The 25886-nt window shown below is 40.0% G+C and overlaps 1 protein-coding gene and 1 non-coding gene across 7 annotated transcripts in view; both read right to left on the minus strand.

The window, feature by feature from the left end:
- Nucleotides 1-25886, minus strand: part of ARL15 (ADP ribosylation factor like GTPase 15) — a 420933-nt gene that overhangs the window by 17040 nt on the left and 378007 nt on the right. The window lies entirely within an intron of this gene.
- LOC119471980 lies at nucleotides 11302-11406 on the minus strand. Its single transcript, XR_005201079.1, has one exon. It is a non-coding gene; the product is annotated as a U6 spliceosomal RNA (small nuclear RNA).

The raw sequence follows: 25886 nt of genomic DNA on the forward strand, positions 1-25886 counted from the left end.
TCCAGCGTGGGCGACAGAGTGAGGCTCCGTCTCATCAAAAAAAAAAAAAAAAAAAAAAATAGATTTGAAGAGCTACTGAACTACGGTGAAAAAGACAACAAAACATGTGCCATATTTCATTCCATGTTAAAATGTTAGTAAAAGAACAAAACTGAATATTGGAGAGAAGTTACCAGTCTTTCAATTAAGCCAAGGTTTCATGCAGAAGGTGGGATTTTACATGAAGAGTTTCAAAACCATAGATCTAATTGGTTCAAATGATTACACATATGCCTACCGGCAGCTGCAATGAATCGTGTTGCAAACAGAAAAGTAAACAACCTATCCTGGAAAAAAGAACCGCTCCAGAAATCTCAAGACCCACATAGGATACTTATGTTTTGAGCTATTCCTTTAATCTGTGTCCAAACAAAGCATCTAATTCTTATTTCAGAGAATGGAAAGCTCTGACATATGCAAAAAGAGAAGCATCAGTACACTTGTCTTTGCATGCCAAGGTGCAAGCAACAGACTTCTCAATACCCTACATAACACAGTCATTAATTACAGAGGCAGCCAGGTTCAACAGCACATCATGTTCTTCTCTTCTTCCCTTTTCTCCTCTCCTTCCTTTCTGTTAATCATTTCCAATCCACTCTTTCAAAAAGTATTTATTTTTGGTATCAAGCACTTTTAGGGTATTCTACTTGATTTTGTATCTGCTGTGTTTGGGGTAATACTCGGTTATGATTTGTCTTCATTTCAAGGAAGCAAATATTGTAAGCAGGAAGAAACCTATTAATGAAACCTTTTTCCTGACAATAGAATAAGGTTGTTTGAAGAGTCCTACCTATAATCCTGCAAGCTAGCAAAGTATGTACTCAACAGGAAAGGGAGTTAATGAGTGAAAGCCCCAAACACATATCAGAGACAACCAATTAGCTTGTCTGAAGCACAGGCTTGTAAAGCTATCAGTATCTTATAAAATGGTCTACTAAACACGAGTAAAATGTTGTTTAAATGGCTTGCTTAACTAGATGCATTCACCATGAAATTGATTCTTTTAAGTTTTTTTTTTTTTTTAAACTTAATACTCATTAAGTGTGCATATTGAAATGGCTAGGAGGGTGGGAAGGTGGGTGCACATCCTGATTTATGAAGTGCAGGTTGAAGATATGAGTTCCATATTTTATGAGGTTAAGGAGTATTTGAAAAAGAAAAACAACACATCATTACCAACAATTGTGTCTGCCTCAGTGACTGAAATGTTTCAACACAATTGGATTATTCCTCCTTTGTCTTGCTAACAGCTCAGTCTGATATGGGTCGATGTGCTCTGAGGACATTGCAGTGCTGAGAATTTGTGCTTTTGTGTTACAGAAAGCACTGTTTCCCCACCGTAGCCTTTGATTCTGCAAAATAGCGTGAGAGGAAGAAGCTCCTGAGCCTGGTATTTTTCAAATCCAACATTTGCCTTGGAGTGAACATCAAATTTCATCCCCCTAAGACCTTACAAAACATTTGAGGTAACTTAACGTTAGCTGACAAATGAACAATTCTGATTCTATTTCACATTTTGAATTTTCTTAAAAATCTACTGTATATTTTAAAACGGAGTTTTGGCCACACCTCACATTCAACTTTTTCTGTTATACAAGGCTCCATGCCACAAATACATTTCAAACAATTGCTACCTGATCAGACAACCAGGAGAACATGCTTTGGCTTTGTCGAGTCTAGCTATTTTCCCTGCTTATCCGATACTGGCACTCCTTAGGCACTTTATTAAACTACTGTCAATTGGCCAACTCAAGGGATTCTTCAACTCAACAAAATATTAGGGAGAATATATTTAGTCAAGGGTTAAAGACTGTTAAAGACACAAACATCTTTAAAAAACAGTTTATATATACAAGATTATTTGGCTTTTGTAATGGAATATATGTCCCCTGTCTCAATCTTGCAGCTGTCGGGTATGAAAAAACAACAGCAGCAGTAACAAATGAAAATGTTAATATATGGAACCCAAATAAACATGTTTAATATTGGCCTTGTGGTACTATGGCAGCACTCTGTCCTAACAACGACAACATTTAGATGCTGGAACAGATTCAAATTCTTGGGCCATAAACAGGAGACAGACAAATATGGCAAGCCACGCATTACTCAGCCACCAATGGATGGTGCCAGTGGCCCCGTCCAGATGCAGAGATATTCAAGGGATGTGCCTGTCAGCAGTTTGTTCTTTAGCTACATCAAGGAGCCACTATGGAAACACTGGGAGGAAAAGACAAAACAGGAAGGCATGGAGAACTAGCGGAAAGGGAGCAGAAAAAGCTGACAGCCGCCTCAACAGCACATCTGAGCAAGGGCAACAGGTAATAAATGAGCTTGTAACCAGGTGCCATGTTAGTCACGGGAAGAGAATTTCTTTCCCTGCTGGTAATACAGTCAGGAGCCTAATATCCTGGCAACTGAGAAATATGAGCTTGGAAAGAGGCTTTCAGGCCATCTAAAGAAAAGCTAAGTGGTAATCCGTCCTGAGGAATTTTAGCCAAAAAATCCCACACAGGACTAGCTGAACTCAGTACAAAGCCTGTGAAAGACAAGTCTCAAGAACATTATAATCAGACATAAAGAGAACACCAGAAATAAAGGTTCAAAAAGCCACTGACTGCATTTACCACAGCATTGGGAGGGTGGCCGTGGGTCCGAGTTGTCATCCACGACTAGTTGAAATCACTAGTTCTAAACCAGGGAAAGGAAAAGGCAATTGTATCTCCCCAGGGGACATTTGATAATGTTTGGAGATTGTTTGGTTGTCATAACAGGGGGTGAGGAAGCAGAGCAGGTGGTTACTACCGGCATCTAGTGGGTAGAGGCCAGGGGGATGCTGCTAACATCCTCCAGTGCGTAGGGAAGCTTCCCCTCTCACCTCAACGAGAAATTATCTAGTCCAAAAGGTCAATAATGCCAAGACTGAAAAACCTTGCCCCGAACTGATCTTTTCAGGCAAAAATCAAAGAACAAAGCCCTGTTACTGATTCAATCCGCAGTTTAGCAGCACAAACCATCAGACTCACTCCCTGGAACCAGGAGGAGATTTAGAAAGTGGACTGGGAGGATAGACCAGGAGCTACCTCCAGGAGCATCACAGGTTGACAGCTCCTATTCTCTGTGCTTCTTTCTGGCTCCAAATGAATAATCAACTGATCTTGGGGGAGGCCAAGTGTACATCAAACTGGGCTGAAACAAGTGTGCCAAGGAAGCAGCCACCTTTCACTCAGTCTACACAGTCATTGTTTTGGGCTTTGGGGATACAAAGGTGGACATCATAAGACCTAGCCCTTATGGAGCTTATATGGTAGTCGGCGAGACTGACAGATAGCAAGTAACTAAGTCAAGTCAGGTAGGAATAAGTAACGTGAAGGAAAAGAAAGTGCCAGAGCAATAAGAACATTTGCTATATAACTGATCTAAAGAAGGGACAGAAGGCAATATGTGGGTTAAATATAAAGCAGCCACAGATAAGGACAAATCTATAGTTAGGTTCAAAACAATAGTGCATACAGCTATGTTAAAAGCTCTATTGATTAATCTCCACCTAATCACCTGGGATCCACTGACTCTTCATTGTCCTGGTACAAGACAAGTGATTGATGTTGGCTACACAGTAAATGTTCATGACCAGTGGACACACCATCTGAATGATGGTAATTACCCAGTGGGTGTTGACAGTTGGTGAACTGCTTCTGTTTTTTGGGAGACGGAGTCTCGCTCTTTCACCAGGCTGGAGTGCAGTGGTGTGATCTTGACTCACCACAACCTCTATATCCTGGGTTCAAGCAATTCTCCTGCCTCAGCCTCTCGAGTAGCTGGGATTACAGGTGCGCACCACCACAACCAGCTAATTTTTTTGAGTTTTTAGTAGAGACGGGGTTTCACCATGTTGGCCAGGATGGTCTTGATCTCTTGACCTCATGATCCACGCACCTCGGCCTCCCAAAGTGCTGGGATTACAGGCATGAGCCACCGTGCCTGGCCTGATTAACTGCTTTTTAAAATGTCTGCTCATTTCAGCTCCTAGGTTGCTTCACAGCTCTCATGATGGCAATCATATTTATTATTAAGTAGTATAATTAAATGTGACACCAACAGATAAAATACAAAATTGAGAATTTCTATGTCTATTTCTATGAAAAACTAAATGGAATGAATTCAAAGAACTTAATAAAGGTGAGTCACTAAAACCAAACTGCTGTTGCATTGGATTTTGATAAGACAACTATAAAGGATTGAGAGGGAAAGATGCAGATTGCTTCCCAAGTATCTTTAACTTATAGTTCTATTTAAAAAACAAAAAGCAGAAGGTGAGAAAATCATAGGTAACAGCTGCTTAATGAAAGAAATATAACACACAACTCTGATTAGTGGCCATACATTCAAATAAAAGGCCTTGGCCCAACATCAAAAGATTAGTACCCTTGGTATATTAGACTTAAAATAAATTATTTAGGGTGTGTGTGTGTGTGTGTATTTATTTTTTTTTCAATGACTTCCCACTTTAACCAGTTCTTTTTTTTTTTTTTTTTTTTTTNAGAGTTTCACACTGTCACTCAGGCTGGAGGGCAGTGGCACAATCTCGGCTCACTGAAATCTCTGCCTCCTGGGTTCAAGTGATTCTCATGCCTCATCCTCCTGAGTAGCTGGAATTACAGGCTCCTGCCACCATGCCCCACTACTTTTTGTTTTTAGTAGAGATGGGGTTTTGCCATGTTTGTCAGGATGGTCTCGAAATCCTGACCTCTGATGATCCACCTGCCTCAGCCTCCCAAAGTGCTGGGATTACAGGCATGAGCCACCGCACCCAGTCTTTTAACCAGTTCTTAACTGTTCAACTACCAGTTCAGATCAGGCCAGATGAGTGGGGTTTTAACTACGCTTACTGCTCTGAATTTCCAGTCACACTTTTCCTCATGTCTGAATCAAAAGCATTCTCAGAGGGGAAGTCATTAACACCCACTTCAGTCTGAAGTTTGGAGTGTTACATAAAAGCATGTCCACTGTCGGAATCAATACTAGTGTCTATCACCTCAAATCCTTCTTTGTGAGAGTAGAGTATAAATAAATAAAATTAAAAAACTCAAACCCACACTCATGTACACACACCCATACCCCTACAGTTTCCTGTAGAAATATTCATCTCTATGAAAACATATTATGGTTGTAACTGAAAACCTTGTTATTAAATATAATGTTAGTTAAAATATTAAACATAACATTATTCTGAATGTATTTGTAAAATATTTTTAAATAGAACTCATTCCAATTTTCTAGACCCAGAACAGAAACAGAAGTATATTATAAAGTATACCCACCAAAAAATGCCCTGGGCTTTTCTTAGCCGATGCCCTGATAACGATCTTCTACACTACATTTCTTTAGAGAACAGGTAATCTTAGTGCTTTGCAGAATGGTCCTATTTTACCTTGAAATTATTATCTGTTTCTTTCTCACCCTTATCAAATTCATTTTTCCTTTGGTAAAATGCCAATTCCAGAATAGCACTTAAAAACAAAAATCATATAATTCCAATGCCTGACAAATGATAGCCTGTACCAAGGATCTATTTTTAACTAGAAGTGTCAATAACAGAATAATATAAAATGGCACATGTGAATGGCATTTCCTTCTATGTGTCTACAAACTAACTTTTAGTTCCTGATACCTTGTCTTCATCACATTTAGCATAAGCGGACTTACCCAACAGAGCCCTTGAAATAGGGTTTGTAAATTTTAGGTGCCTAGTCACAGCATCTAATCTTTCACTGAAGAAAAGGAAAAAATGTGGCTCCTGAGAAATCAGGATTTCAGAAACAAACTGTTGCCTATTTGACTGTAGCTTCTCATCTATTCATACAACACATACAGCCTGCATACTTCTTAGCAAGTTAATTGTAGTTTTCATAAAACATACGGAAATGCTGAAATCTCTTGCAGCTGCTGAAGTACTTGAATTCTGACTTCTTATAGGAAGTCACAGACACCAAATATGTAGTAACCTGCTTACAGGCTGAACTGCTTTTTGGCACTATGAGAAGGGGCCACCTATTAACAAACTGATCTGATAAACCTGTAAATGTGTCTGGGAGGTTGCAAGGCTTGGATCAGTAACAAAAAGCATTGAACTATGGAATGGGGGTTTGAGAGGTTCCAGTATGACCATGGGCCCTGTAAATCACCAAGATATGGTTTACCTCCTACAAAGCCTGGTGAAAGAGAAAGAAATGCAAGCGATTAAGATGTACAACATAATGGGGAGAAGTTCTGAATATGAGGTAGAGGTGGAAATGAACTGAACTATTCTCTTTCTTGTTCCTCTCACTGTCTCACAAAGTATGTTACTAAGCCATGGACTTATTCAAAGCACTAAAAGACACGATTTATTAACTAACACTCATGTAGGAATTGAAAACAGTTCCCTAAATAAGCAAATCGCTCTATCCTTACAGGCAATGGCTTGCATAACTATTTTAATGCTTTTTATGAAATATTATAAATTAGACTCATCGTTTAGATTTAAGAAATTCATTTGTGCTGCATCATAGATGTTTAAAAATATTCCTATATCGGCACAAAGCATAAAAAGCTCTCTGGAAAATCATGAAACCCTTGCACACTCAATATTCCTCCCCACCCCAGTCCTTCCCATCTGCCAGCTGGGTTTCATTTTAAGAATTTCACACTGAATATAAAGTGCTATTTTGACCATGTGGCTCCAGAAATGTGAATTTATAGTCTATTCAGCTTGTACGCAGGTGATTGACAGAGAGGGGATTAACCAAGTGGAAGCGATGAAGCCACGGCCTCTTCCTTCAGGTTACTTTAAGTTTCCATGCAAGGATGGTCATCCTTATATGGTTTCATTGAGGCTAGCAAGAAGTACAGCTTCCTAGCAGTGAAACGACTTACTTTTCATTTAACTACTATATGGCCAGCATACCTTGGAACTATTTCCTCCATGTCACTGTTCCTCCCACATTCCACCTATTTTCCCATCTGTAAAATGGGAATACTAAAGTTGGCTTTCTTAGACACACCTTGTGGTGATGTCCAACTGATACATGGCACATATCTATAATTACTGGTCTTTAGGTCTAAGAGTCAAGATTTTGGCAAGTGTGTGTGTGTGCACGTGTGTATTCGGTTTTCATGGGTGGGGGCAGCCTAGAGGGAGCGGGCATGGAGAAGGCTGAAAGGTTGGCTTAGGGTTCCTTAATATATTCTTACTCTCTGTGAGCAAGTGCCCAATAACTCAAATATGAGAGAGACCCTCTGCACACAGCATTTCAGGTATTGTTTTGGGCATCTAGAAATGTTTCAGATACCACTGCTATTTATAATTTTCACATAAAGCAGTCCTATTTTTTTACAGTTATCTATGCTGTTTCAGACTTCTCATCCTTATGCATCATCACAGGCACGAACATGATGTTATAACTATAGACAACAGTCCCCCTTATAGACAGTTTCACTTTCCATGGTTTCATTTTCCTTGGTACAGTCCAAAAAGATATTTTGAAAAAGAGAAAGACCATATTCATTTTTATTACAGTATATAGTTACAATTATTTAATTATTAATTATTATTGTTAATCTCTTACTGTGCCTAATTTATAAATTAAACTTTATCACAGGCAGGTATGTATAAGAGAAAAATATAGTATCTGTAGTAGGCCTTCTGTAACCGTGGGTTCCACATCCGTGGATCAACCCACTGTGGATTGAAAATACTCGAAAAAAAATAATTGCACCCGTACTGAACAGGTAAACTTTTTCTTTGTGTTTATTCCCTAAACAACAGAGCATAACTAGTTATATAGCATTTATATTATATTAGGTATTATAAGAAATCAAGACATTAAAATTTAAAGTGTATAGGAGGATGTACATAGGTAATATGCAAATACTACACCATTTTCTCTCACTGACTTGAGTATCCTCAGATTTCGTTATCTGAGAAAAGTCTTGGAACAAATGCCCCATGGATACTGAGGGACAACTGTAAAGGGTTTGGTACTATCTACAGTTTCAGGCATCCACAGAGGCCTTGGAACGTATCTTCCATCAGTAAGGGGGGGATCCACTTATATTCAAATTTTCAAATTGTTTCTTTTTTTGCAACTTTAGGGTCATGCTATGTCTGGGATTCTGTACACTCACTAAATGCACAAGAAGTAATACTATAAACCAGATGACTTCCCTGTTGGATAAAAGTTGAATGAAAGAATATTCGAGCACTGGCTTTTGAGAAAGGTATGTAGGATGTATTCAGATTTGAAATTGTGACACTGGAGCCAGTCTCAAAATTAATGAGCTTATCTAAACTTGTATTATATACACAAAAGTTCACATCAGATGGGAGATGACATCATTCGAAAATACATACTTATCATATCCCGTCAAGTTTGGTCCTGTTCAGAACAGGAAAAGTTCCATTCACAGGTGGAGTCTTCAGCTTCTAAATTATTCTGGAGAGTAATAACAATGTTTCTCCTCCCTTCCCTCAAGACAGAGAAAACAAACAAACAAGTACACTATAGAAAATCAATTATAATTAAGGGAAAATTTCTCCGGCTTGCCAGCAAAAACAAGTATGGCTCCACTGAAAAAATCACTCATATGATACATTGAAGTGAACAATTAAGAAAGTTATCTTAGCACAGAAAAAGGTATGGAAGAAGCCACATCAAACTGATAACACTGGATAATAACCTTGGAAATTAAAGAGGGAAAAGGTTATTAACTTTTATATATCTTTACGTATCTCTGAATAATTGAACTTAAAACAATAAGTGCCTATAGTTTTTATAATTAAAAAAATCTAATAAAATAAAAACATACACATGAACACATCAAAGACCAGAAAGAGAGCTTAAGGAAATAAAAATACACTATATGCAGAGACACATCCAGAAAGTTAACCTGGCTCACAGTAGAAGCTCAATAAAGAGGAGTTACATGAATGTGAAGCACACAATAGCTGACAATATAAACAGTCTCCTCGTGGCCAGGCGTGGTGGCTCACGCCTGTAATCCTAGCACTTTGGGAGGCCGAGGTGGGTGGATAACTGAGGTTGGGGGTTCGAGACCAACCTGACCAACATGGAGAAACGCTGTCTCTACTAAAAATACAAAAAATTAGCTGGGCATGGTGGCGGGCACAGTGGCGGGCGCCTGTAATTCCAGCTACCTGGGAGGCTGATGTAGGAGAGCTGCTTGAACCCGGGAGGCAGAGGTTGCGGTGAGCCGAGATTGCACCGTTACACTCCAGCCTGGGCAACAAGAGCAAAACTCCGTCTCAAAAATAATAATAATAATAAAAAAATAAAAACATTCTCCTCATATTATCTACTCATGTGACACAGAGAGAGTTGCTTTTTAACCACCATAGTTAAGAAATATGGATTTTTGTCTTATCTAAGCACTTTGGGGATTTAAATTTTAGGTCAGTAATAATTTATAAGAGTTTTCTGTTTCTGGAAGGTGGGCAACTTTTCAGGCAGGCTAGAAGACCCTCAGGATTCTTCACTTTCACAACTGAAAATCCAACAACTGCCCACAGGGCTGTAATGTTTATATGTGGATTTTTCCATAATCGGTGGTATTAGCTCCTCAGGCCCTGACGGGAAATAAAACCTCCAACTCCCTGCTCTTTATCAGACCTCCTGGGAGAAACAATCTCTAGAGAAGATCATAGAAAGGGCCAGACCATCCATCTTCCTCTATAGGATGTCTAATGCTATCCTTGAATGAAGTTCAAGTATATCCTGCTGAAGGCTACCAAATCACTGTCTGGCATTTTGATACTAGGGTCTCAAACTTACTTAATGCCACTGTAAGAAAAGGCCATGAGAAACTCAAAACTACACTTACTATAACTATGTTGTGAATTACTCATTAGATCACTCAATGTCTTCTATAGAAAATGTCTTTTTAGAATTATGCTCAAACAGCTTCCATTTTCCCTGTGGAAGACACATTCTCCTTCTTTTCCATAATGAGAAATACTACGTTATAGATCATCATTCCCCTGCCCTTTTGTTTTTCAAAAACCCAGAGTAACAAATATAAAACCCCAGTGGAAAAGTGATTTGCCCAATTGGAGTAGGGTTGAACGTTATTATAGTTGCCTTCTCTTTGTTCTGAGCTTCTTGTATTTCAATATTTTATTATTACTATTTTCATGTGAATCACTTTAAATACTTTGTAGACAGAAGCTGTGGACTATATAGACAAAATAAAAATAAAGTAATATCTCCATCTGGAGTTGAACAATAACATTCAATTATCTCTTTCCTTAGCATAATTACTTAACAGAATACACCAAGCTTCATTGAAAGCCATCAATCTTGAATTATTCTTACTATTTTGAGGGCTTTTTAATTTGCCATGAAGCGTGGACTCCAATTTTATCAGAATTGTCTTAGTATGAGAAGCTTCAACTGAAGTTCACTCATTTAAAAAATTTTAAGAATATCGCAGTAAGGAGAAATTCTTCAGTAGGTCAAGTCCCTGATAGCAAAATCGAAGGGATTGTTCAATTGTTTCACTATATAAAATAAGCGATGCTTACAACATCATTCTTCAGAATCTTTCCTTCCTTTGTCCTTTCTTTCCTTTTCTCTTTCTTCCCTTCTCTCTCTCCCTCATTCCTTCTCCCCACCACTATGCTATTTCCATGTGATAGGATTTTAACTGTACTGTCCAGTTCTTACTATCTTATACATCAGATGGTAGATGTCATCTGGCATTTTTTTGTTTGTTTCTCCAAAGTACCTTTAACTTTTTAAAAATAGGTTTTTGGGGGACAGGTGGTGTTAGGTTACATGAAGAAGTTCTCTAGGGGTGATTTCTGAGATTTTGGTGCACCCATTACCTGAGCAGTATACACTGTACCCGATGTGTAGTCTTTTATCCATCGCCACCCACCACCCTTTTCCCCAAATCCCCAAAGTCCACTGTATCATCTTATGCCTTTGCGTTCTCATAGCTTGGCTTCCACATGAGTGAGAACATATGGTCATCTGGCATTTTTAATGCCACATGATCAAACCCAACAACACTCTCCAAAATAATCTTTCAGGGTAGTGATGGTGGAATCTAAAAACAGCAAAGTTAAGGTATCTTTAGCCATAGGATTCTGGCCAAACTGTTAGATAAATAAAATCTGCCTTTATTTCTTTTTCACCTTCCTTTCCAAGAATTCTTTCCAACAATCCAAAGTCTCTATATACCTTACTATGTGTCAGACGCTTTTTTTAAAAAACGGAATGCTTTACAAATTTGCATGTCATCCTTGCACAGGGGCCATGCTAATCTCTGTATTACTCCGATTTTAGTAATATGTGTTGCCAAAGTAAGCACCATATACTCTTTTAAAATTAAAAAAAATATATATTAACTGATTAATCCTCACATCAGTCCATTGAGGAAAGTATTACTATTATTCTATTTTTCAAAGCCAGTACTACTATTATTCCATTTTACCTAAGCTTCCATTGTTGAAGCTTAGGTAAAATATGTCCAAGCTATGGAGGCAGGACACCATGGTGGCCCAATAGTCTGGCCCAAGAGCCTGGGTACAGCAGAAACATGCTGCTTCTTAGCTAGTATAGTGAATGCTGAACTAGCACTAACAACAAAAAAGTGGATCTCAATGAAAAATCAATGATTAATAACAGGAGGTGAAATCCGACAGTATGTAACTTTAGGTACTTATAATCGGGTTGGGATGAGATTTGTTGCAATGCCTCCTGAAGTCCCTTAAAAATCAGTCCACATCAGCAGCCACTCCTAGTGAGTAATGCAAGTAGAACAAAGCATTTCAAACCATAGAATCCTTTCAATGTCTTTCTATTTCTCCACTATATTCTTGCAGCACCCCCTCCTCCAAAGGGCAGCAATGAATGTACTGACATATGACACATTGATATGATCAAGGTTGATTGGTGGCTTCCCACATATTATGTGGGGTCCCCAAGAGGTAAAAGACTGGTAGAGTATTGTGGAACCTTCAGTCATCTGGATTCGACTTATCTATTCATTCATTCAACAGATACTCAATAGGAAAGTGCCAGATATTCTTCTAGTCACCAAAGATACCATAGTGAACAAAGCCGAATAATCCCAAACTTCTAGGTACTTACAATCTAGTGAAGAGAGACTAAATGTGATAAACCAGTAAAATAGTAAGTAGTGTGTTAGATAATAGCATCAAGTACTAGAAAGATGAAGCAGGGAGATGCATGGGAAGTCTAGAGTTCAAAACAGGGTGGTCAGGCCAGGCGTGCTGCTGATACCTATAATTCCAGCACTTTTGGAGGCAAGGCAAAAAGTTCACTTGAGACCAGAGTTTGAGAACAGACAGGGCAACAGAGTAAGACCCCATCTCTACAAAAAAATTTTTAAAAATTAGCCAGGAATGGTGGCATGCATCTGGAGTCTCAGCTACTTGGGAGGCTGAACTGGGAGGATCGCTTGAGCCCAAGAGGACACGGCTGGAATGAGCCATAATAGCACCACTGCACTTCTCCAAGGGAAACAGAGTGATAACCTGTCTTAACAAAACAAAACAAAACAAAATAAAACAGGGCAGGGTTGTCATCTCTCAATGCTCACAGATCCTATCCCCTAACTCTCTAGCCAAACTGGCTTTAGTTACTCCTTAAACTCATCTTGCCCTTCCCAAATATGAGCTCTTCGCTCAAGACATTTCTTTCTCCTGGAAGGCCCTCTACTCTGTTCCGTGTAAGTGGTAGTTTAGTTAACTGGACTGAAGCCAACACTACCTATATTCAAATACCTTCTTTATTATTTACTAACTGTTTGACTTTGGGTAAGTCCCTTAACTGCTCTAGGCCATAGTTTCCTAATTTGGGAAATGGGTATAATAATAATGACAAGAACAATAATACCTGTATCACAGGGTTCATTGTGAGGCTCAACTGAATTAGAATATTAAAGTGCTCAGAATAGTACCTGGCACTCTTCCACTACAACTATGACCGCAGCTAAAATTCTATCTGTGCTTAAGACCCAATTCAAATGCTACTTCTCAATTTCTAATCACTGAATCTCTAATAGCTGAAGGTGAGATTTTCCTTCTCCGAGATCCTGTAGTCCCTTGGTTTTATCACTTTAGTGGTATTTAAGCTGTATCACTGCAAGTATTCACATTATCTTAAATTACAATTATTATATATATGGGAAGGACAATTATTATATGTGTGTGTATATTTCTTTATTTACAAACAGCCTCTTTCCTCCTGAAATCACACACCTGAGGGTTTAGAATGAACATCAACTTCTCTTCTTTCTCCTTATCTTCTCTTCCCTTCTGTGAGTGTTTTAATCAGTTCATTATTTACATATACCAGAGAGTGGATAGGACAGGGAAAGGGAAGTGAAATTAGCATGGGCACGGGCACACACACACACACACACACACACACACACACTTTATAGTTCTGTATTAGTTTATTACATTTAAATCTCCTACCGTTTCTGATCTCCTTCTCTGAGGAAAGCTTGGTGGTAGAGATTGGTGGCTTCAGTCCAGTTAACTAAACTACCACTCACATCAAACAGGGCACGGGGCCTTCTAGGAGAAAGAAATGTCTTGAGCAAATAACTCATATTTGGGAAGGGCAGATGAGTTTAAGGACGGACTAAATTCAGTTTGGCTAGAAAGTTAAGGGGATAGGATCTGTGAGTATTAAGAGATGACAACCTTGCTCTGTTTTGTGAGTCCTCCAAGGACTAAATCGTGTGGAAAGCATTAAGAAAAAAAAAATTCATCTCACTTAAACAACTTAAGCCCCAACCCTCCTTGAATCTATGCCTTAATGTGCTTGCTGTCTCCCCAAATGTACCATGTATTAATTTTCACACATCAAGACTGCTACTTATCTACCATATCCATTCTGGAACCTCGCTCCCCTCCCCTGTCAACTCTCTTTGTTTTCCTTGCTCTCCCTTCCCTGAAGTATTGATTGCTCCCTCAACCCAGCTGATGCATAAATATTTGTCCTTTCATTTCCCATCTCCCCTGCTAGAGTGTAGATTCTTTGGGATGAAGAGACATCTCAAGGCCCAGAGAGCTTTGCCCAAAGCAGGCCCTCTCATTCATCTTGTCGAATCCTGCATGTGGAGCAAGGCCTGAAGTGGGTCAGAGGCTCAGAGGGTTCACTGAATGGAACTGAATGAGCTGTTAATGAGAACAGCCAAAGGAATTTCAGACCCTCCCCTGTTCTTGCCTTCTGAGCAGAGATGCTGGGCACAGAGCTGACCAACCAAGCTACTGAAGTATATACACAAATACTTCCTAAAACAGGCTGGGCAGGATGATCTATGGTTTTTACTAATTCAGTGTGTTGGGGCTTTATCACACACAAGGCACTCTGCTGTGAGGCAGGAAGACAAGACCTGAATACTGCCCTCGAAGAACCCATAGGCTACTGGGTGAAAAAGACAGTAATTATAACAAGGTGTGTATAAAAGCAGCTATGGGAACAGAAGAGGGCATGAGATTTACCTGTCTTGTGCTAACCCATTTGAAAATTCATAATATTTATAAATTATAAGAAAGCCATAGCAAAAGAATCTTTAAAACTATAGTTCTCAAGTATAGCATTAAACAGTTTAGACAACATTTACATTGTTTTACTTTGTAGAGAACAGGCTGTTTTTGAAAGCTCCCATTTTATGGCCCGATCAGTAAGAGATTTCTATTCCAGCTGCTACACTATTCATTTCTTTTAGTTGTAAAAACTTGAAAAAGTGAAAGGAAGAAATGTACAATAAGCTTCACTGTCAAATTTACCCTTTTTAGAATGATGTTGATCCAAGACAAACAGTCTCAACCAGGGCAACATATATTTTAGATTTCATTGCAGCAAGTAAGAAAGAGAAATGACTTAATTTTCAAGTTGGTTTTTGATTTGTCAGGTGACTTTAAGGGGTTCACCTCTTGATTCCCAATTTGGCTTCTGTTTCAAGGTGGAAATTCTGTAACTTTTTACTTTTTTTTGAGACAGGGGTCTTGCTCTTTCACCCAGGCTGAAGTGCAGTGGCATGATCATGGCTCACTACAGCCTCCACCTCTGGGCTCAAGTGATCCTCCCATCTCAGCCTCCTGGATAATTGGGACTCCAGGCACACACCACTGCACCTGGCTTTTTAAATTTTTTTATAAAAACACTGTTTTGAACTCCTGGGCTCAAGCAATCCTTCTGTCTCAGCCTTCCAAAGTGCTGAGATTATAGGCGTGAGGCACTGCACCTGGCCTGAAATTCTAAAGCTTACTCATAAAATACCCCGAACAGATTTATTTCAGAGAATACCTTAAACTCAATGTGGCTGTGTCCAGGTGAAAAGTCAAAATGTAATAAAAAAAAAAAAAAAAAAAGAAATAGAAAATTAGCTTACTTGAAGATGGAGGGTGGGAGGAGGGTGAGTATAGAGGAAGTACCAATTGGGAATGATGCTTACTACCTGGTTGACAAAAGTCATTTCTACACCAAACCCCGGTGACACATAATTTACCCACTTCAGGGAAAACAACCTGCACATGTAACTCCCTAAACCTAAAATAAAAGTTGAGGGAAAAGAAAGAAAGAAAGAAAATTAGGTTTCAGAACACAAAGTATTATTACTATTATTTGGAAAGTGCCTACTAAGATGGGCAGGTGACATACCTTTTAAGGCATCAGTACTAAGCCTGCCCAGTTAACCTAGAATATTCTAGTAGAAAAATAAGGGTACAGGGAATTTTGTATGAAAGAAGGAAAACATCCGATGATTGATACAGCCTCCAACATAGTTTCCCCTAAAGGCTATTAACAACACAGAAGGCCCAAGGCATTACCCTAAGCAAATTAAGACCTGACAGGTCTTGTAGGAAACTCTCTCAAGCATCCTAACATTTGATGTTTTACCATTTCATTTTGCTCTGCATATCAAAGAGATGACTTACCTCTAGCCCAAACCTCTGATATTCAGTAATCACTCTATTCATATTTATATGAAGGAAACCACTACAAAAGAAATACACAAAGCTTCGGTTTACTCTGATTCAATATCCTGGGGGAAGACAACAGTTTTCATTTTCTTTTCTTGCTGGAGAACAAAAGCATCAGATAGGAAAATCTGTCCCTTTGGAAAAGGACCAGCCATTTGTTCTCTGGAAGGCCCCTGAAAGTAAGCAGATAAGGGAAAGTGGATATCTGCACTTGCCTGAGAAAAGCCTTTTAGGTCCAATTGTAGCAACTTATTTGAGAGCTGCAACTCATTAAATGTGTCTCTGATATCACTTCAGATATGAAGGTTAGTGAAACATACCAATAGACTGAATCATCAAAAAATTCTCCTAGGAATTTGAACACAGAAGATTTGATGGAGAATTACTCCATTGGCTCAAGCCTGGATGGGGCCCTAGCGGAGATAAGATACAGACACCTTTTAGACAAGGGTTTCATTCTTCAGAAATGGAAGCTCAAACTGAGAAGGTTCCCTCAACCCTGCACCACTGTCATCACAGAGTTTATTAGGCATCTACATATTTTTCTGTGGCCACTAACCAAACACATAAAATCTAGTCTCTGCCTTCACAGAGCAGACAAATTAAGAAAACAACCCCAACTCCCGCTCCCATTCTGGGGACTACACATCAGAAAACAGATCTCTTTTTAAAAATGCGACCAGTTTATTTCCTTAAATCCTTATTGATTCAGAAAATAGTGGTCTTCAAGTCTCTGGCTTGAGAAGCGCAGCTGAGATTAACCTTTTCTGATACTCATGCTGCTGGATATCGTCTTCGCATTGCCTCTAGAAGGATTTAACATTGCTCAAATCCCTCATTTATCAAACTCCTTCACCAGAGGGGTGAAGGGGGCCATTTTGCTCCCATTTTATGAGTCTGCCAGGAATACACTGGCAATCAAAACTGAAGCTGCATTCCTCAAAACGCTTTTGGTAAATAGACACAAGGCAGTATTGTGCTTACACATATTGCATATTCTAAGTTATCCATCTTAAACTCAGGCTCAAAGAGGCTCTGAATTTCCCATTCTTAGAAATCATACGACATATGCAATAAGAACATATGGCTATGAGATAGCTGAGGCTTCAATCTGTACCACAGCCAAGTAAACTAGATACCCAAGTGTATAACTACTAATGAATTACGAAATAATGCAAGGAAGTTGTTGAGAGAAGAAAAATATAGAAAACCAATTTAGAAAAAAGAGGACTTATTTATTTATTTATTTAGACAGGGTCTCATTCTGTTGCCCAAGCTGGAGTGCAGTGGTGTGATGGTAGCTCACTACATCTGACATCTTAGACTAAAGCAATACTCCTGTCCCAGCCTCCTGAGAAGCTGGGACTACAAATGTGCACCACCATGCCTGGCTAATTTTTTTTTAAATTTTTCATAGAGATGGGGGTCTCACTATGTTGCCCAAGCTGGTCATGCACTCCTGGGCGTAACTGATCCTTCCAGCTTGGCCTCCCAAAGTGCTGGGATTACAGCTGTAAGCCACTGCTGCCAGCCAGAAATGAGACATTTTAAAGGTATCTGGCAATTGGGAAATAATCTAAATATTTACATAAATGTGAAAATGAGAGATGAGAGTGATTTAGATTTGGGGGGAACATGGAAAAGAAAGCTTCTCAAACTCAGCAGAATTTCAGAAATTATCAAAGCTGACAGACTTAAAATGCAAATAGGGACTGTACACTAATAAATATGAAGCTCTTAAAATCTGGTTTTGAGGTAATGCCACACAGAACATTGACAGTTACCAAACGAAATAAAAGAATCTGAGTATCTGGAAGCAAAAGAGATGAGATTTTGAAATATATCTTGTAATTTGGTGAAGCTGACAGTAAAAAAAAAAAAGCTGCATTCTTTTTGAAGGTGCATTAAACTTGAAAAGCAACACATCCACAATCTGATTACACAATTAAAATTAGTACAAGGAGATAAACAATTATTTTGCAACTTCCAGATTTCTACTGGGCTTTTTATTTCCTCCGCTAGTTTTGGCTTTCATTGTGAAGGAAAATTTCAATGGTTTATCTTATAAGCACCAGGTGTGAGTGAACAGTCACTGGGCAACTGTACAGGACATAATACACCCCTCGTAACACCTCCCTATCAAGGCCTTTGTTATAGATCACTGCCAATCTCTGTGAAAACAGGAACCATATTGCAAAGATCAGCAGTCATACAGTTTTCCTTAACAAATTCAAATACTACATCGTAAGTCTAAGAGGTGTATGCCAAAGGTGTTATCCATATACTGAGTAGTAAATAGCAAAGCCCTCCCCATCAGATTTTTTCAACTTGGAAGGAATTAGGGAAGCCATTGAAATGAATGCAGAATGGTTTCCAGAACGGTGAATATTCATGGTAGAATCTACAAATGTAACACTAGCTACCCCTTGTAAAATTATCTGTGCTCCTGCCAAGGGAACTCACACTCCAGTGCAGTGCAGAGTAGTATAAATATGTTTACCTTTCTTATGAAGACAAGAAAAAAGATCAATCTAGTGCTTGCTATAAACAATCGTATGAGTGGAAAGAAAGTGATTGAGGGAAATAAAACAGGATGGGAAAGGAAAAGAAGGAAAGGTTTGAGCATGCCTGTGTGTGCACTCTGAATAAACAGCTCAGATTAAGGTGAAAGACCTGCATGAACAGCTGCCATGGTATATTTCTATTGAATGCCAACAGGGAGGAAGCAAGGGGAAGGCCGACGGAGTAACCTTTATTGAGCACCTACTATTCCATGCTGGGTCCTGGAATACCATGTGTTTGGATCAGCCCACTTATTTCGCATAGCAACCAGTGAAACTGGTGTTTGAGTTGCTGCTTTTGTTCTTGACGTCACAGCTGTGCAACTTGGAACTAGAAAGATCACTGTCCTGCCATTTTCTAATCCTGTAATCTTGAACTGACGAGTCGGTAAATGTCTTTAGCTTCCTAATTTTTTAAATTAGGGAATAACAGCTGTCTATGAAGGGTTCGGGTATTAACTGGGCACAAATATAGGTAAGATATTTAGCACAATGACTGCCCAAGCAGGGGCTTAGAAATTGGTAGTTTTATGAATAAAATTTGTAACTACTTAATAGAAAGCTATAAAAAAAAGATGAAATCTCATGCTAAAGCCCCAAACAATCCTTCCTTCCCCTAAGTACCTTAAGAAATCTTGGGGGTCTATTTTACCAAAATTATTATTTTTGGTAGAGTAGCCCAGTTTTAGAAACTTCCCCCCATATATGTAGGGTTGGAGGGTAATTGAAGACATAATGAAAGGGTCTCACACTATGTTTTTCATTCTCGGCTTCAACTTGGTGTAGATCTTGCTTGGTTGCCATTCATAATGTAAGTTCTTGCCATTTTGTTTAAAAATGGCTCTTCAACACAAAGTGAGTGCTTTTATGGGTTCAGGATAATTTGCACAGTCACTGAGCAACTGCCAAATAGTGAGCATCATTGTGGCCGCTGCCTGGTGCTTCTGGAATTTTTTTTTTTAAAGTATCTGCCGGGCCGGACGCGGTGGCTCACACCTGTAATCCCAGCACTTTGGGATGCCGAGGCGGGTGGATCACAAGGTCAAGAGGTCGAGACCATCCTGGTCAACATGGTGAAACCCCGTCTCTACTAAACACACAAAAAATTAGTTGGGCATGGTGGCGCATGCCTGTAATCCCAGCTACTCAGGAGGCTGAGGCAGGAGAATTGCCTGAACCCAGGAGGCGGAGGTTGCGGTGAGCCGAGATTGCACCATTGCACTCCAGCCTGGGTAACAAGAACGAAACTCCGTCTCAAAAAAAAATAAAATAATAAAAAAAAATAATAAAGTATCCGCCCAGCCAGGTGCAGTGGTTCATGCCTGTAATCCCAGCACTTTGGGAAGGTTGAGGATGGAGGATCACTTGAGCCCGAGTTTGAGACCATGCTGGGCAACACAGTGAGACGCTGTCTCTATGAAAAAAATAAAAAAGGAGCTGCCTATTTACGATGTGCCAGGCACTGTGGTAAGTGCCTTAGATAACTGTGGCAGAAATTGCTAGTGCACAGAAATATCTGTGTCCTCCTCTTCTTCCTGGGAAAAAGCCTACACTACACTTCACAGCCTCTGCCAGGGGTAGCTGTGGCCAGGTGACTGAGTCCTGGGAATGGGGGCACGACAGATGTGCACAACCTCCAGGCCTGGCTCCAATCACACCTTTCTGTGTGCACAGTCCTTCTCTCCCTTTTCATAAGTGGTTGAATAAAGTGGCCCCAAGGACCCAGAGGAGAGCAGAACAAGACAGAAGACACCAGGTCCCTGAATAACTACAAAGAGCAGAGTGTCCCCACCGACGATATTGGACTGTGAGGTGACTTACAGTGGCAAGCCATTGAGATTTTAGGCTTTATAGCAACGGTATTACTCTAACCAATACAGAAACGTGTTGTCACTTAATTCTCATTACAGCTCTGTCAGGTATTATCACCTGCATTTAACTCATATAGGAACAGAGGTTCAGAGAGGTAAGTCACTTGTCCAAAGGCAAGCAGCTAATAGGTGAAGAAACTAACATTCTGCCCTTGGTCAGTGAAACTTCAGGACCCATGGTCTTATTCATAGTAGTCTACTGTCCCCCTAGTAGCTATTGTAACTAAGTAAGTACAAAAGCTTATGTGGTGGACATTTCCCCTTTTAGCCTTGAACTTACGTTCCACTAATAGAAACATTTTATTTTCCCATTAATTATAATGGAGAGTAGTAAAAATTAACATGGACTAATTTTTGTAGATGATTTCACTCAGTAACAGAATAACGCATATAAAACATGAAAAGCACAAGGCAGGTGGATCATTTGAGGTCAGGAGTTCAAGACCAGCCTGGCCAACATGGCAAAACCCATCTCCATTAAACCCATCTCTACCAAAAATACAAAAATTAGCCAGGCATGGTGGAATGCACCAGTAGTCCCAGCTACTTGGGAGGCTGAGGTGGGAGGATTGCTTGAACCCGTGAGGTGGAGGTTGCAGTAAGCCAAGATTGTGACGCTGTACTCCAGCCTGAGTGACAAAACAAAACAACATTAAAAGCAGACTGCTCTGACTAAAGTGAGGCTGGGGTTCCCAGGAATGAGCAGTTTGACAATAACCATATGGCATCACACTGCTTCTCAACACTGACCTGTTCAGATTTCTTTCCTTTTTAAAACAAAAAATGTCGAATTCAGTTCTAGAATTCAGCTTTGCTGACACACCAGAGCTATGCCCTAAAAGTTAATGTACACCCTGAAAGCAATATGTACCTTAGTGACAAGGTAAATCCATCAATATCTGCTCATCAAACAACTTCCTATTTTACTTCACTTGTAGAGTAGCACCACGTGTTTTGTCAGTTAATTATTGACCCTCAGCGGCCAGTCACTTGGTAATGAAAAGACTGTCTTCTGGTGTGCCTTAGGTTGTGTTTCTGGTATGGCCATCTCAGCTTCCAATCTCTTCTTCAAGTCTGAAGTCTATATTCAGCTCTGTTTAGTTCAATTAACATTCACTGTTCCCTTGCCTGTGTTTAGTAACGAGGATACAAACAAGGCTCAGGCCTGGTCTCTGCCCCAGCACCAGGAGAAGAATCCAATAGTCCATCATAAAAGGATCACTGTACCAGTTCATTTAGTACTTGAATGTCTTCTTATTTTTTAAATGACAATGACTGTATTAGCTTTGAGGCATCATTCTTGAATGTCCCCTAACTTTCTGTGTAGATAATGTTTAGTACAAGGGGAGCATTTAAGATATTAAAGATGGGGTATGTCATGGTCATTAACCAACCAGAATGAATGCTGGTGGCAGTACTGTAGCACACTTCTAGAGGCTCTCTACCAAGCCAGGAATTACTGCTTTGCTTGTAGAATTGTGGAGCAGCCCAAGAGGTCCCAAGGGGGAGGAAACAGGTGGCATTCAAACGGATGGGCCAGTACATCAATATTTTAACAACTGGTACATCTGTAGTGATGCACATTGATGGAATATTGCTTGACTTGTGAACACCAACTCCGTAGGAAAAGGACAGCCACTTTTCCATCTGTGCTGACAACTGAGCTGTGTAGATCCTGAACCAGAAACACAAGAGAAAAACAATCCGAAAACTGTCTATTCCCTTGAGCACTTTCACTTTCCTTTATGAGCATTTCAAATAGAGCAGCACTCCATAAATGCTGCTGACTGGCTGACTGACATTTATTGAATAACCAGTGTATACAGAGCATGTTCTGGGAGACTTACACAGAAAATACAAGTGACCTATGCAGGCTTTCAGTTATTTTGATGATTTTTTTTTTTTGAGACGGAGTTTCACTCATGTTACCCAGGCTGGAGTGCAATGGCACGATCTCAGCTCACCGCAACCTCCGCCTCCTGGGTTCAGGCAATTCTCCTGCCTCAGCCTCCTGAGTAGCTGGGATTACAGGCACGCACCACCATGCCCAGCTAATGTTTTTGTATTTTTAGTAGAGGTGGGGTTTCACCATGTTGACCAAGATGGTCTCGATCTCTTGACCTCGTGATCCACCCGTCTCGGCCTCCCAAAGTGCTGGGATTACAGGCTTGAGCCACCGCGCCCGGCTATTTTGATGATTAATTTTTAAAAAGTGGCCTTTTAGAAGTCTTCTCAAGAGACAGGGAACTTCGAACTCAGGGCAAGCAAGTTTTGGAGAGTGACTTCCCTTCATCATTTGGGCTCTGGTCTTCACCGGCTGCCACTGATAAGGGGCAGCCAGGATGGAACTCCTGAAACTCAAAACAATCACCTCCCACACCTGAAACATAGTCCTTTTGCCTCTCTAACTTGAAACACAAGTTTGTATTTGTGGTCTGATTTTTAAAGAGCATAAAACTTTACATCTGCATAAAATATGATGCAGCTTCTTCTGAGGGGCAGGCTAGTCCCTGCCCCCAACCCATCTTCCCCTTCTTGGTGAAAGGCTACTTGGTAAAATGATCTGTGAGTATTGGAGATGAATTATACATCCTGTATAATTGCTGGATGTTGTCAGATGCACATAATACATTGTCAAATGCACAAAGCTTTCTCAAATAAACATGTTTACCTAAAGGCAGCTTACTAGTAACCCAAACGGATTCTTTTCAACCTAAATGAAATTCTTTCATTTCTGGTACATTCTTGAGCATGTCAAAATAAAACTCTCATCCAAAAAACTCATCAAGTTTTATTTTTTAAACAATATATTTTGAAAAAAACCTGATTATTTTTCAGACCAGGTAAACACTGTAAAGGTTAAAAAACTTATAAAGACTTGTAATTAAAACTTAAGATCTGATTTGAAAAACCGCTGAAGGAAAATTTGCAATTAGAAAGCAGAGCATTGGAGATAAATGAGACATGACTATGAGTTCTCTTCCTGGCGTTAGACTATGACTTTCAGGAAAAGGAGGTAATAAAAGTGTCGAGAGAAAGGTATTTGTCTGACATTGTGTCAGGTTTCCAAAGGCCCATGAGCACCTTGAGAAGTAACAGCTGGGAGGAGCAGACTGAGAGCTTTAGCAGCTTTTGGAAAGTTGCCATTATGTCTCCTTAGCGTTCTTAAAAAGCATTCATTTGGTGTTGTCTTTTACTTTTATTAGCTTAAAAAATTTTAGCAGATTGTCACACAAGCGACATTATGGGAGATATTCCCAATTTTGTTGATTACTTTTCAAGCCTTTCTTAGTGTTACTTTAATTATTCTAAACAGCATTTTAAAACTGTTTAGATAAATTGAAAATAAGACTCATTCCAAAGAACTGATATGGAAAAGATCTTAGAGTCAGAATTTTTGAGCCAGAAGGGAACTTACAAATCATCTATTTCAACCCTCTCATTCACAGCCAAGGAGACTGAGAATGACTAAAGCCAAGGTCAGCGAGGAGGGTTGAGGGCATGAACCTGGACTCCTAACATTTAGTCCAATTTTCTCTCTCCTCAGTGCCAGTTCCACACCGTTTTTCATTTTTTATTCTCACTCAAATGCTGCTCACCGCAACGCCCCCTGCCCTCCTCCCAACTCTGGACAGCAACCAAGCTTTCTTTGGCCTAACGAGGGTGCACAGGGACTTTGGTTCTCTCCCAGTGAGGAGGTATATGCATTCATTTGGCGCTCTCCTTTTTATAGCTCCCACTCTTTCTTTCAATTCTTATCAAATACGATGTAATTTGAGAGCCCCAAATACCTAAATCAGTATTTATGAATTTACAGAGAAGGGAAGGAATTACATTCAAATTAGAAAACTGCTAGCTTAGACATATTAGACACAATAAGAATTCAACTCCTCCAAAAAGTGCTTATAAGTGTCTTTTAGCATTTTCACAGAAGCCTCCTTCTACTGCCTTTAATAAGATCAGTTTTCTTCCAAGCTTCAGTTTTCAAGATTAAAAAAAAATTATTTCTGGGGCTGGGCGCGGTGGCTCACACCTGTAATCCCAGCACTTTGGGAGGCCGAGGCGGGTGGATCACGAGGTCAAGAGATCGAGACCATCCTGGTCAACATGGTGAAACCCCATCTCTACTAAAAATACAAAAATTCAGCTGGGCATGGTGGCGCGTGCCTGTAATCCCAGCTACTCGGGAGGCTGAGGCAGGAGAATTGCCTGAACCCAGGAGGCAGAGGTTGCAGTGAGCCAATATCACGCCATTGCACTCCAGTCTGGGTAACAAGAGCGAAACTCTGTCTCAAAAAAAAAAAAAATTATTTCTTTGTCCTATATTGCAGATACTTCAGTTTTTTTCTTGAACTTTTGTTTGTTTCTTGTGCTGCTTCCTAACTTGGGACATCTGAAAGCCTACAGTTTCATAATTCTATTTTTATAATGTGTTATTTTTGTGTTTTGGTTTTTTTTTTTTTTTGAGATGGGGTCTCACTCTGTCACTGAGGCTGGAGTGCAGTGGTGCAATCATGGCTTACTGTAGCCTCAATGTCCAAGCTCAAGTGATCCTCCCATATTAGCCTCCCAAGTAGCTGGGACCACAGCTGCATGCCACCATGCCTGGAAAATTATTTTTAGTCTTACTCACTCAGGCTGGAGTACAGTGGTACGATGTCGGCTCACTGCAACCTCTGCCTCCTGGGGTCAAGCAGTTCTCCTGCCTCAGCCTCCCAAATAGCTAGGATTACAGGTGCCTGCCACCATGCCCAGCTAATTTTTGTATTTTTAGTAGAGATGGGGTTTCGCCATGTTTGCCAGGCTGGTCTTGAACTCCTGACCACAGATGATCTGCCTGCCTTGGCCTCCCAAAGTGCTGGTATTACAAGTGTGAGCCACCATACCTGGCTGTAAATTATTATTATTATTATTATTATTATATATTTTTTGAGATGGAATCTCACTCTGTCGCCCAAGCTAGAGTGCAGTGGTGCGATCTCGGCTCACTACAACTTCCACCTCCTAGGTTCAAGCAATTCTCCTGCCTCAGCCTCCTGAGTAGCTGGGATTACAGATGCTTGCCACCACGCCCAGCTAACTTCTGTATTTTTAGTAGAGAAAGATGGAATTTCACCATGTTGGTCAGGCTGGTCTTGAACACCTGACCTTGTGATTTGCCCGCCTCGGCCTCCCAAAGTGCTGGATTACAGGCGTGAGAATTTTTTTATTATTATGTGTAGTGACAGGGTCTTGCTATGTTGCTCAAGCTGGTCTTGAATTTCTGAACTCAACTGATCCTCTTACCTCCGTGTCCCAAAGTGCTGGGATTATAGGTGTGAGCCACTGTGCCTGTCCTTTCAACACATTAAGTAAGGTTTGGGGCAGGGCACAGTGGCTCATGCCTGTAATCTC

Source organism: Cebus imitator, unplaced genomic scaffold (assembly GCF_001604975.1).
Source record: "Cebus imitator isolate Cc_AM_T3 unplaced genomic scaffold, Cebus_imitator-1.0 Scaffold80, whole genome shotgun sequence".
Classification (NCBI taxonomy): domain Eukaryota; kingdom Metazoa; phylum Chordata; class Mammalia; order Primates; family Cebidae; genus Cebus; species Cebus imitator.